Below are 12,578 nucleotides of genomic sequence, written 5' to 3'. Positions count from 1 at the left end.
GTACCTTATTGAGAATTTTTGCATCCATATTCATCAGGGATATTGGCCTGTAGTTCTCTTTTTTTACTGGGTCTCTGTCTGGTTTAGGAATCAAAGTAATACTGGCTTCATAGAATGAGTCTGGAAGTTTTCCTTCCCTTTCTATTTCTTGGAATAGCTTGAGAAGGATAGGTTTTATCTCTGCTTTAAACGTCTGGTAGAACTCCCCTGGGAAGCCATCAGGTCCTGGACTCTTATTTGTTGGGAGATTTTTGATAACCGATTCAATTTCTTCGCTGGTTATGGGTCTGTTCAAGCTTTCTATTTCCTCCTGATTGAGTTTTGGAAGAGTGTGGTTGTTCAGGATTTTGTCCATTTCTTCCAGGTTGTCCAGTTTGTTGGCATATAATTTTTCATAGTATTCCCTGATAATTGTTTGTATCTCTGAGGGATTGGTTGTAATCATTCCATTTTCATTCATGATTTTATCTATTTGGGTCATCTCCCTTTTCTTTTTGAGAAGCCTGGCTAGAGGTTTGTCAATTTTGTTTATTTTTTCAAAAAACCAACTCTTGGTTTCGTTGATCTGCTCTACAGTTTTTTTAGTTTCTATATTGTTTATTTCTGCCCTGATCTTTATTATTTCTCTTCTTCTGCTGGGCTTAGGCTGCCTTTGCTGTTCTGCTTCTAGTTCCTTTAGGTGTGCTGTTAGATTTTGTATTTGGGATTTTTCTTGTTTCTTGAGATAGGCCTGGATTGCAATGTATTTTCCTCTCAGGACTGCCTTTGCTGCGTCCCAAAGCGTTTGGATTGTTGTATTTTCATTTTCATTTGTTTCCATATATTTTTTAATTTCTTCTCTAATTGCCTGGTTGACCCACTCATTCGTTAGTAGGGTGTTCTTTAACCTCCATGCTTTTGGAGGTTTTCCAGACTTTTTTCTGTGGTTGATTTCAAGCTTCATAGCATTGTGGTCTGAAAGTAAGCATGGTATAATTTCAATTCTTGTAAACTTATGAAGGGCTGTTTTGTGACCCAGTATATGATCTATCTTGGAGAATGTTCCATGTGCACTCGAGAAGAAAGTATATTCTGTTGCTTTGGGATGCAGAGTTCTAAATATATCTGTCAAGTCCATCTGATCCAATGTCTCGTTCAGGGCCCTTGTTTCTTTATTGACCGTGTGTCTAGATGATCTATCCATTTCTGTAAGTGGTGTATTAAAGTCCCCTGCAATTACCACATTCTTGTCAATAAGGTTGCTTATGTTTATGAGTAATTGTTTTATATATTTGGGGGCTCCGTTATTCGGTGCATAGACATTTATAATTGTTAGCTCTTCCTGATGGATAGACCCTGTAACTATTATATAATGTCCTTCTTCATCTCTTGTTACAGCCTTTAATTTAAAGTCTAGTTTGTCTGATAGAAGTATGGCTACTCCAGCTTTCTTTTGGCTTCCAGTCGCATGATAAATAGTTCTCCATCCCCTCACTCTCAATCTAAAGGTGTCCTCAGGTCTAAAATGAGTCTCTTGTAGACAGCAAATAGATGGGTCTTGTTTTTTTATCCATTCTGATACCCTATGTCTTTTGGTTGGCGCATTTAATCCATTTACATTCAGTGTTATTATAGAAAGATACGGGTTTAGAGTCATTGTGATGTCTGTATGTTTTATGCTTGTAGTGATGTCTCTGGGACTTTGTCTCACAGGGTCCCCCTTAGGATCTCTTGTAGGGCTGGTTTAGTGGTGACAAATTCCTTCAGTTTTTGTTTGTTTGGGAAGACCTTTATCTCTCCTATTCTAAATGACAGACTTGCTGGATAAAGGATTCTCGGCTGCATATTTTTTCTGTCTAGCACCCTGAAAATCTCGTGCCAATTCTTTCTGGCCTGCCAAGTTTCAAAAGAGAGATCAGTCACGAGTCTTATAGGTCTCCCTTTATATGTGAGGGCACGTTTACCCCTTGCTGCTTTCAGAATTTTCTCTTTATCCTTGTATTTTGCCAGTTTCACTATGATATGTCGTGCAGAAGATCGATTCAAGTTACGTCTGAAGGGAGTTCTCTGTGCCTCTTGGATTTCAATGCCTTTTTCCTTCCCCAGTTCAGGGAAGTTCTCAGCTATGATTTCTTCAAGTACCCCTTCAGCACCTTTCCCTCTCTCTTCCTCCTCTGGGATACCAATTATGCGTATATTATTTCTTTTTAGTGTATCACTTAATTCTCTAATTTTCCCCTCATACTCCTGGATTTTTTTATCTCTCTTTTTCTCAGCTTCCTCTTTTTCCATAACTTTATCTTCTAGTTCACCTAGTCTCTCCTCTGCCTCTTCAAGCCGAGCTGTGGTGGTTTCCATTTTGTTATGCATTTCGTTTAAAGCGTTTTTCAGCTCCTCGTGACTGTTCCTTAGTCCCTTGATCTCTGTAGCAAGAGATTCTCTGCTGTCCTGTATACTGTTTTCAAGCCCAGCGATTAATTTTATGACTATTATTCTAAATTCACTTTCTGTTATGTTATTTAAATCCTTTTTGATCAGCTCATTAGCTGTTGTTATTTCCTGGAGATTCTTCTGAGGGGAGTTCTTCCGCTTGGTCATTTTGGATAGTCCCTGGAGTGGTGCGGACCTGCAGGGCACTTCCCCTGTGCTGTAGTGTATAACTGGAGTTGGTGGGCGGGGCCGCAGTCAGACCTGATGTCTGTCCCCAGCCCACCGCTGGGGCCACGGTCAGACTGGTGTGTGCCTTCTCTTCCCCTCTCCTAGGGGCGGGATTCACTGTGGGGTGGTGTGGCTCGTCTGGGCTACTTGCACCGTGCCAGGCTTGTGATGCTGGGGATCTGGCGTATTAGCTGGGGTGGGTAGGCAAGGTGCTCGGGGGCAGGAGGGGCAGGCTTAGATCGCTTCTCCTTAGGTGATCCACTTCAGGAGGGGCCCTGTGGCAGCGGGAGGGAGTCAGATCCGCTGCCGGAGGTTTGGCTCCGCCGAAGCGCAGAGTTGGGTGTTTGCGCGGAGCGAGCAAGTTCCCCGGCAGGAACAGGTTCTCTTTGGGATTTCGGCTGGGGGATGGGCGGGGGAGATGGCACTGGCGAGCGCCTTTGTTCCCCACCAAACTGAGCTCTGTTGTCAGGGGGCTCAGCAGCTCTCCCTCCCTTTGTCCTCCAGCCTTCTCGCTTTCCGAGCAGAGCTGTTAACTGATGACCTCCCAGACGCTAAGTCGCGCTTGTTGTGGGAACACAGTCCGTCAGGCCCCTCCGCTTTTGCAAGCCAGACTCGGTGGCTGTGCTTGGCCGGCGAGCCGCCCCTCCGCCCCGGCTCCCTCCCGCCAGTCCGTGGAGCGCGCACCGCCTCGCCGCCCTTCCTACCCTCTTCCGTGGGCCTCTCGTCTGCGTTTGGCTCCGGCGACTCCGTTCTGCTAATCCTCTGGCGGTTTTCTGGGTTATTTAGGCAGATGTAGATGGAATCTAAGTGATCAGCAGGACGTGCGGTGAGCCCAGCGTCCTCCTAAGCCGCCATCTTGCCGCCGACTTCCCGGATGTCTTCTTTAGAGAAGTGTCTGTTCATGTTTTCTGCCCATTTCTTCACTGGGTTATTTGTTTTTCGGGTGTGGAGTTTGGTGAGCTCTTTATAGATTTTGGATACTAGCCCTTTGTCCGATATGTCATTTGCGAATATCTTTTCCCATTCCGTTGGTTGCCTTTTAGTTTTGTTGGTTGTTTCCTTGGCTGTGCAGAAGCTTTTTATCTTCATAAGGTCCCAGTAATTCACTTTTGCTTTTAATTCCCTTGCCTTTGGGGATGTGTCGAGTAACAGATTGCTACGGCTGAGGTCAGAGAGGTCTTTTCCTGCTTTCTCCTCTAAGGTTTTGATGGTTTCCTGTCTCACATTTAGGTCCTTTATCCATTTTGAGTTTATTTTTGTGAATGGTGTGAGAAAGTGGTCTAGTTTCAACCTTCTGCATGTTGCTGTCCAGTTCTCCCAGCACCATTTGTTAAAGAGGCTGTCTTTTTTCCATTGGATGTTCTTTCCTGCTTTGTCAAAGATGAGTTGGCCATACGTTTGTGGGTCTAGTTCTGGGGTTTCTATTCTATTCCATTGGTCTATGTGTCTGTTTTGGTGCCAATACCATGCTGTCTTGATGATGACAGCTTTGTAGTAGAGGCTAAAGTCTGGGATTGTGATGCCTCCTGCTTTGGTCTTCTTCTTCAAAATTCCTTTGGCTATTCGGGGCCTTTTGTGGTTCCATATGAATTTTAGGATGGCTTGTTCTAGTTTCAAGAAGAATGCTGGTGCAATTTTGATTGGGATTGCATTGAATGTGTAGATAGCTTTGGGTAGTATTGACATTTTGACAATATTTATTTTTCCAATCCATGAGCAGGGAATGTCTTTCCATTTCTTTAAATCTTCTTCAATGTCCTTCATAAGCTTTCTATAGTTTTCAGCATACAGATCCTTTACATCTTTGGTTAGATTTATTCCTAGGTATTTTATGCTTCTTGGTGCAATTGTGAATGGGATCAGTTTCTTTATTTGTCTTTCTGTTGCTTCATTGTTAGTGTATAAGAATGCAACTGATTTCTGTACATTGATTTTGTATCCTGCAACTTTGCTGAATTCCTGTATCAGTTCTAGCAGACTTTTGGTGGAGTCTATCGGATTTTCCATGTATAATATCATGTCATCTGCAAAAAGTGAAAAGTTAACTTCATCTTTGCCAATTTGGATGCCTTTGATTTCCTTTTGTTGTCTGATTGCTGATGCTAGAACTTCCAGCACTATGTTAAACAGCAGCGGTGAGAGTGGGCATCCTTGTCGTGTTCCTGATCTCAGGGAAAAAGCTCTCAGTTTTTCCCCGTTGAGGATGATGCTAGCTGTGGGCTTTTCATAAATGGCTTTTATGATCTTTAAGTAAGTTCCTTCTATCCCGACTTTCTCAAGGGTTTTTATTAAGAAAGGGTGCTGGATTTTGTCGAAGGCCTTTTCTGCATAGATTGACAGGATCATATGGTTCTTCTCTTTTTTTTTTTTTTTATTAATGTGATGTATCACGTTGATTGATTTGCGAATGTTGAACCAGCCCTGCATCCCAGGAATGAATCCCACTTGATCATGGTGAATAGTTCTTTTTATATGCCGTTGAATTCGATTTGCTAGTATCTTATTGAGAATTTTTGCATCCATATTCATCAGGGATATTAGCCTGTAGTTCTCTTTTTTTACTGGGTCTCTGTCTGGTTTGGGAATCAAAGTAATACTGGCTTCATAGAATGAGTCTGGAAGTTTTCCTTCCCTTTCTATTTCTTGCAATAGCTTGAGAAGGATAGGTATTATCTCTGCTTTAAACGTCTGGTAGAACTCCCCTGGGAAGCCATCAGGTCCTGGACTCTTATTTGTTGGGAGATTTTTGATAACCGATTCAATTTCTTCGCTGGTTATGGGTCTGTTCAAGCTTTCTATTTCCTCCTGATTGAGTTTTGGAAGAGTGTGGGTGTTCAGGAATTTGTCCATTTCTTCCAGGTTGTCCAATTTGTTGGCATATAAGTTTTCATAGTATTCCCTGATAATTGTTTGTATCTCTGAGGGATTGGTTGTAATCATTCCATTTTCATTCATGATTTTATCTATTTGGGTCATCTCCCTTTTATTTTTGAGAAGCCTGGCTAGAGGTTTGTCAATTTTGTTTATTTTTTCAAAAAACCAACTCTTGGTTTCGTTGATCTGCTCTACAGTTTTTTTAGATTCTATATTGTTTATTTCTGCTCTGATCTTTATTATTTCTCTTCTTCTGCTGGGTTTAGGCTGCCTTTGCTGTTCTGCTTCTCGTTCCTTTAGGTGTGCTGTTAGATTTTGTATTTGGGATTTTTCTTGTTTCTTGAGATAGGCCTGGATTGCAATGTATTTTCCTCTCAGGACTGCCTTTGCTGCGTCCCAAAGCATTTGGATTGTTGTATTTTCATTTTCGTTTGTTTCCATATATTTTTTAATTTCTTCTCTAATTGCCTGGTTGACCCACTCATTCGTTAGTAGGGTGTTCTTTAACCTCCATGCTTTTGGAGGTTTTCCAGACTTTTTTCTGTGGTTGATTTCAAGCTTCATAGCATTGTGGTCTGAAAGTAAGCATGGTATAATTTCAATTCTTGTAAACTTATGAAGGGCTGTTTTGTGACCCAGTATATGATCTATCTTGGAGAATGTTCCATGTGCACTTGAGAAGAAAGTATATTCTGTTGCTTTGGGATGCAGAGTTCTAAATATATCTGTCAAGTCCATCTGATCCAATGTCTCATTCAGGGCCCTTGTTTCTTTATTGACCGTGTGTCTAGATGATCTATCCATTTCTGTAAGTGGTGTATTAAAGTCCCCTGCAATTACCACATTCTTGTCAATAAGGTTGCTTATGTTTATGAGTAATTGTTTTATATATTTGGGGGCTCCGGTATTCGGTGCATAGACATTTATAATTGTTAGCTCTTCCTGATGGATAGACCCTGTAACTATTATATAATGTCCTTCTTCATCTCTTGTTACAGCCTTTAATTTAAAGTCTAGTTTGTCTGATAGAAGTATGGCTACTCCAGCTTTCTTTTGGCTTCCAGTCGCATGATAAATAGTTCTCCATCCCCTCACTCTCAATCTAAAGGTGTCCTCAGGTCTAAAATGAGTCTCTTGTAGACAGCAAATAGATGGGTCTTGTTTTTTTATCCATTCTGATACCCTATGTCTTTTGGTTGGCGCATTTAATCCATTTACATTCAGTGTTATTATAGAAAGATACGGGTTTAGAGTCATTGTGATGTCTGTATGTTTTATGCTTGTAGTGATGTCTCTGGGACTTTGTCTCACAGGGTCCCCCTTAGGATCTCTTGTAGGGCTGGTTTAGTGGTGACAAATTCCTTCAGTTTTTGTTTGTTTGGGAAGACCTTTATCTCTCCTTCTATTCTAAATGACAGACTTGCTGGATAAAGGATTCTCGGCTGCATATTTTTTCTGTCTAGCACCCTGAAAATCTCGTGCCAATTCTTTCTGGCCTGCCAAGTTTCAAAAGAGAGATCAGTCATGAGTCTTATCAGTCTCCCTTTATATGTGAGGGCACGTTTACCCCTTGCTGCTTTCAGAATTTTCTCTTTATCCTTGTATTTTGCCAGTTTCACTATGATATGTCGTGCAGAAGATCGATTCAAGTTACGTCTGAAGGGAGTTCTCTGTGCCTCTTGGATTTCAATGCCTTTTTCCTTCCCCAGTTCAGGGAAGTTCTCAGCTATGATTTCTTCAAGTACCCCTTCAGCACCTTTCCCTCTCTCTTCCTCCTCTGGGATACCAATTATGCGTATATTATTTCTTTTTAGTGTATCACTTAGTTCTCTAATTTTCCCCTCATACTCCTGGATTTTTTTATCTCTCTTTTTCTCAGCTTCCTCTTTTTCCATAACTTTATCTTCTAGTTCACCTCTTCTCTCCTCTGCCTCTTCAAGCCGAGCTGTGGTGGTTTCCATATTGTTATGCATTTTGTTTAAAGCGTTTTTCAGCTCCTCGTGACTGTTCCTTAGTCCCTTGATCTCTGTAGCAAGAGATTCTCTGCTTTCCTGTATACTGTTTTCAAGCCCAGCGATTAATTTTATGACTATTATTCTAAATTCACTTTCTGTTATGTTATTTAAATCCTTTTTGATCAGCTCATTAGCTGTTGTTATTTCCTGGAGATTCTTCTGAGGGGAGTTCTTCCGCTTGGTCATTTTGGATAGTCCCTGGCGTGGTGAGGACCTGCAGGGCACTTCCCCTGTGCTGTGGTGTATAACTGGCGTTGGTGGGCGGGGCCGCAGTCAGACCTGATGTCTGCCCCCAGCCCACCGCTGGGGCCACAGTCAGATTGGTGTGTGCCTTCTCTTCCCCTCTCCTAGGGGCGGGATTCACTGTGGGGTGGTGTGGCTCGTCTGGGCTACTTGCACCGTGCCAGGCTTGTGATGCTGGGGATCTGGCGTATTAGCTGGGGTGGGTAGGCAAGGTGCTCGGGGGCAGGAGGGGCAAGCTTAGATCGCTTCTCCTTAGGTGATCCACTTCAGGAGGGGCCCTGTGGCAGCGGGACGGAGTCAGATCCGCTGCCGGAGCTTTGGCTCTGCAGAAGCGCAAAGTTGGGTGTTTGCGCGGAACGAGCAAGTTCCATGGCAGGAACCGGTTCCCTTTGGGATTTCGGCTGGGGGATGGGTGGGGGAGATGGCGCTGGCGAGCACCTCTGTTCCCCACCAAACTGAGCTCTGTTGTCAGGGGGCTCAGCAGCTCTCCCTCCCTTTGTCCTCCAGCCTTCCCACTTTCCGAACAGAGCTGTTAACCTATGACCTCCCAGACGCTAAGTCGCGCTTGTTGTGGGAACACAGTCCGTCAGGCCCCTCCGCTTTTGCCAGCCAGACTCGGGGGCTCTGCTTGGCCGGCGAGCCGCCCCTCTGCCCCGGCTCCCTCCCGCCAGTCTGTGGAGCGCGCACCGCCTTGCCGCCCTTCCTACCCTCTTCCGTGGGCCTCTCGTCTGAGTTTGGCTCCGGCGACTCCGTTCTGCTAATCCTCTGGCGGTTTTCTGGGTTATTTAGGCAGGTGTAGATGGAATCTAAGTGATCAGCAGGACGTGCGGTGAGCCCAGTGTCCTCCTAAGCCGCCATCTTGCCCACACCCACTGGCAATCTGTCTTAAACTACTTATAAGTAATTTAAACGTCTAATCCATAAGAAGGCACAAAGGATATGGAATCACTTGTTTTTTAAAAGGTTTCCTCTGCAAGTGGCACATCACTTCTACTCATATGTATTTGGCTGATACTACTTAATTGACGGATCACAACTAATAGCAAAAGAATCTAGGAAATGGAAGCTATAGCTGGGAATTTGCCCTACTAACTCTAGGGAATTTATTATTAAAAGTAAATAGGTAATAATAATAGGGGTCAATTATTAGCATTTTTATTGCAAAATAAAAATATGAAGTATATCTCTGTACTCTTCTACTCGTGCCAAATAAACTAAGAAAAATATTCAAGAACGTTATCACATTCTTCTTCATCAGTCCTTCTCATTTATATACAAAAACTTGGTATTATTTTAATTACCTCTTTCTGCCACAATCCTCATCTCTGCATCTAACTTCTAAGTTTTATTGACAGTTTAATACTTCTAGTTTTGTTAAGTAAAAGATTTTTACTGGTCCTGTGACTAGTGCCAAAACCTTATTTTTACATGTTTTTGTCTTCCAAGTCCATCAGTATATGCATTTGCATTTTGGATATAGAAGATTCTAAGTGGACTTAGGCTATGTCTTCACATTCTATATATCTGTATCTATCTTTTTCTCTTGAGCAATGTAACTAGTTGCCAACTTCAAAGAAGTAGCTGTAGCTATTTATTTTGATAACTTCTCATTGTGTGTTGGTTTCTATTTCATATGTTCCTGTTCATGATCTTCTCCTTCATACTTTTTTGGTTTTACTCCCCTCTGCCCCACCTTTTTTTTTTTTTTAATGTTTATTTATTTTTGAAGGAGAGAGAGACAAAGCCTGAGTGGGGAAGGGGCAAAGAGAGAGGGAGACATAGAATGTGAAGCAGGCTCCAGTCTCTGAGCTGTTAGTACAGACCCCAATGTGGGGCTTGAACTCATGAGCCATGAAATCATGACATGAGCCGAAGTTGACATTTAACCGACTGAGTCACCCAAGTGGCCCAACTCTCTCCCCCAACTTTTTGATGTAGAGTTTTAGACCATTGATTTTAGTTTTATTTCTGATGTATTAAGACGTATGTGCTACGTGTTTCCCTCTACTCACTTCTTTAGCTGCATTGCATACATTTTGATCTATTGTGTTTTCAGTACTATTTAGTTCAAAAAAATTTCTATTACCTTTTTTCTTTTTTTTTTTTACCCATTTGACTTTTTAGAAATGTATTATCAAGTTTGCATAACATTTGGAATCTTATTTTTTATCTTTTTATCTATTTAAATTTTAATTGTATTGTGTTCAGAGAAGATACTCTGAATTTAGTCATTTTATTTTTTAATTTTTTTAATGTTTCATTTATTTTTGAGAGAGAGAGAGTGAGAGAGAGAGAGAGAAAGAGAGCACAAGTGGGGAAGGGGCAGAGAGAGAGAAGGAGACACAGAATCTGAAGCAGGCCAGGCCCTGAACAGTCAGCACAGAGTCCCACGCAGGGCTTGAACTCATGGACTGTGAGATCATGACCTGAGCCGAAGCCAGATGCTTACCCGACTGAGCCACCCAGGCGCCCCTGAATTTAGTCTTTTTAAATTTGAGACCTGTATAATGGTTCACCTTATGGTTTATCAGGGGAAACAAACCATGTACTTGAAAAAAAGCTTCTTTCTGCAGTTGGTGAAAATAAAGTTTTGCAAATTTCAATTATTTCATTGAAATAGTTGAAATGGCTAAAAATGATTTAAATCCTGTAATTCTTTATTGTATTTTGTGTAGTTTTCTAGCAGTTTTTTATACGGTTGTAAAAATTTCCAATATGATTGGGGAGTTGATAATTTATCCTTTAAATTTTGTGATGTTTTATTTCTTAGAAGAATTTTAAATTTACAGAAAAATTTTGAAGATAGTACACATTTTCCATAGAACCTATATCCAATTATCCTATAATGAATATTTGGCTCTAGTATGATATAGTATTGAAACTAATGCACCTATATTAACACATTATTATTAATTAAAGTCAGACTTTATTCTGATTTTTTTAGTTTTTACTTAATGTTCTTTTTGTGTTCCAGGATCCCATACAGGTTACCGCACTACATTTAGTTGTCATGGCCTTCTCATGGTCTCAGACTCCCCTTGTTTTTAATTACACTGAGAATTTTGAAGAGTATTGGTTATGTATTTTGTAAAGTGGTCATTAATTTGGATTTGTTTTAGATATTTTTTATTTTATATATTTTATATGTAGTATATTTATAAATACATGTATATACAACACACATATATGTACACATATATACATATTTATATACATACATATATATGCATAAATTTATATATGTATGTATATAACAATATACACATATTATATGTACATATATATATTCATACTTCTAAGTTTAAAATCTAAAAGTATAGATTTCTTAGGAAAAAAGAATAGAAGAAAAAATATTTGTGAAATTGGGTAGGCAATAGTCTCTTACATAGAAGAGGACAAAACCATGAACCATAAAATGCCCTGGGAACCTGTATTGAGCCCAGACTCCTCTCTCTGGACTCCCTGGCCTGGAAAGCAGCATGTTTTTATACTAGACTTTTAGCACCTGGTGCCTCCTTCCTGTGACTGCAGCTCTCCTCTGAGTCAAGTTGCAGAGTGCTAGAGGAGGGACTCATCCTATGCCTATTGCCTGATTCACATTTTTACCTCATGTCCAAATTCTGCTTGCTTTGGTTCAGTCACTGGAGTCCTCTTGTGGTTGTTGTTTAGATTTTTCCCCCCAGAATTTGTAGTTACTTTCAGGATAATATTTAGGGGGTACCCAGTTTTGGATTAGATCCAGTGCTGAGTCATGTCCCTTATCCCCTTCCAGAGAATAAATCAGTTTGGCCTTTTGTAGTGTTTAGGAAATGTACTTACATTTTGGTGATGTCACAGGGAAGACATTATTACATCATTGATACTTGGCTTTCCACTATATTTGCCAGTAGTCCCACGGCCCGCCAAGTCCCCCAATCCTATTATATCACCATCCTCATTCCACACACGTCATGAAAGTATATTCTGGAACCACAGGCTCATGGCTTCTTTTAAGGAGAGAAGCTCTGACCGCCAAATTTTTCTTAAAGTTTCACCTGTCACAGGCTGCTGTATTTTTCCAGGCACCTTGGAAATGAGAAAACAAAATAATGTCTATCTGGAAACAGGCGATTCTCTAGGAATTGAAGATGCATAACTTAATTGGGCAGTATCCTACTAGATTAAATTTGAAAATTAATCTCAAATAGGTATAACAAATTCAGCCCCTTTGCCTTATTCAGTATCTCCTGTTTTCCCCTGTTTATATTATCCTCCTATACAGAGGAGCATAGTTTACTTCTGAAGTATAATATCATTTCTTATATCAGTCAGTTCAGTAATATCTATAGATGGCTTAAATGTCCCATTCGTCTCAGGGAAAATAATACTATATTGAACACTTTTATTTCCTTTATAATGTATAACATACCCAATCATATTTCCCTGACAGTGATTAATAACAACTTCGTAACACTTAGTTTAGAATATCCAGCCTGGAGAAAATTATTTTGAAATATTTAACTATTTAGCACATAATTTTCTTTTCCAGCTCCTGTTCATGAAATTTCAGCTTCAAAATTTTCCCCTAAGTCACAACTCACAACTCCTTTCCAGCTTGTTTATCTGCTTTCACATTCTTCTCTTCTGTGTCTTCTGCTTTTATTATAGATCAGCACAATCTTGTTTTTTTTCCGTTTCTATTCAATCAAAATCTGTTTTTCCTGGTGTATTTCATTTGTAAGTAACATGTTTAAGACAGGTCCTACCTAGAAACATGAGAATTTATTAGAATTGAGAAATTTTGTTTTTTCATAGAGAAAACAACCAAAG

At 40.6% G+C, this 12,578-nt stretch overlaps 1 long non-coding RNA gene across 1 annotated transcript in view; it reads right to left on the bottom strand.

Moving 5' to 3' along the window:
- Positions 1 to 11,547, bottom strand: part of LOC125166672 (uncharacterized) — a 28,720-nt gene extending 17,173 nt beyond the window's left edge. The window contains exon 1 of the long non-coding RNA XR_007152488.1: positions 11,376 to 11,547. This is a non-coding gene — a long non-coding RNA (uncharacterized LOC125166672). The remainder of the gene's footprint in view (positions 1 to 11,375) is intronic.
- Positions 11,548 to 12,578: the final 1,031 nt, after the last annotated feature.

This window comes from Prionailurus viverrinus, chromosome B2, assembly GCF_022837055.1.
Source record: "Prionailurus viverrinus isolate Anna chromosome B2, UM_Priviv_1.0, whole genome shotgun sequence".
NCBI lineage: Eukaryota > Metazoa > Chordata > Mammalia > Carnivora > Felidae > Prionailurus > Prionailurus viverrinus.
Note: the sequence above shows the minus strand (reverse complement) of the source record. Positions and strands in the feature narration are given on the sequence as shown.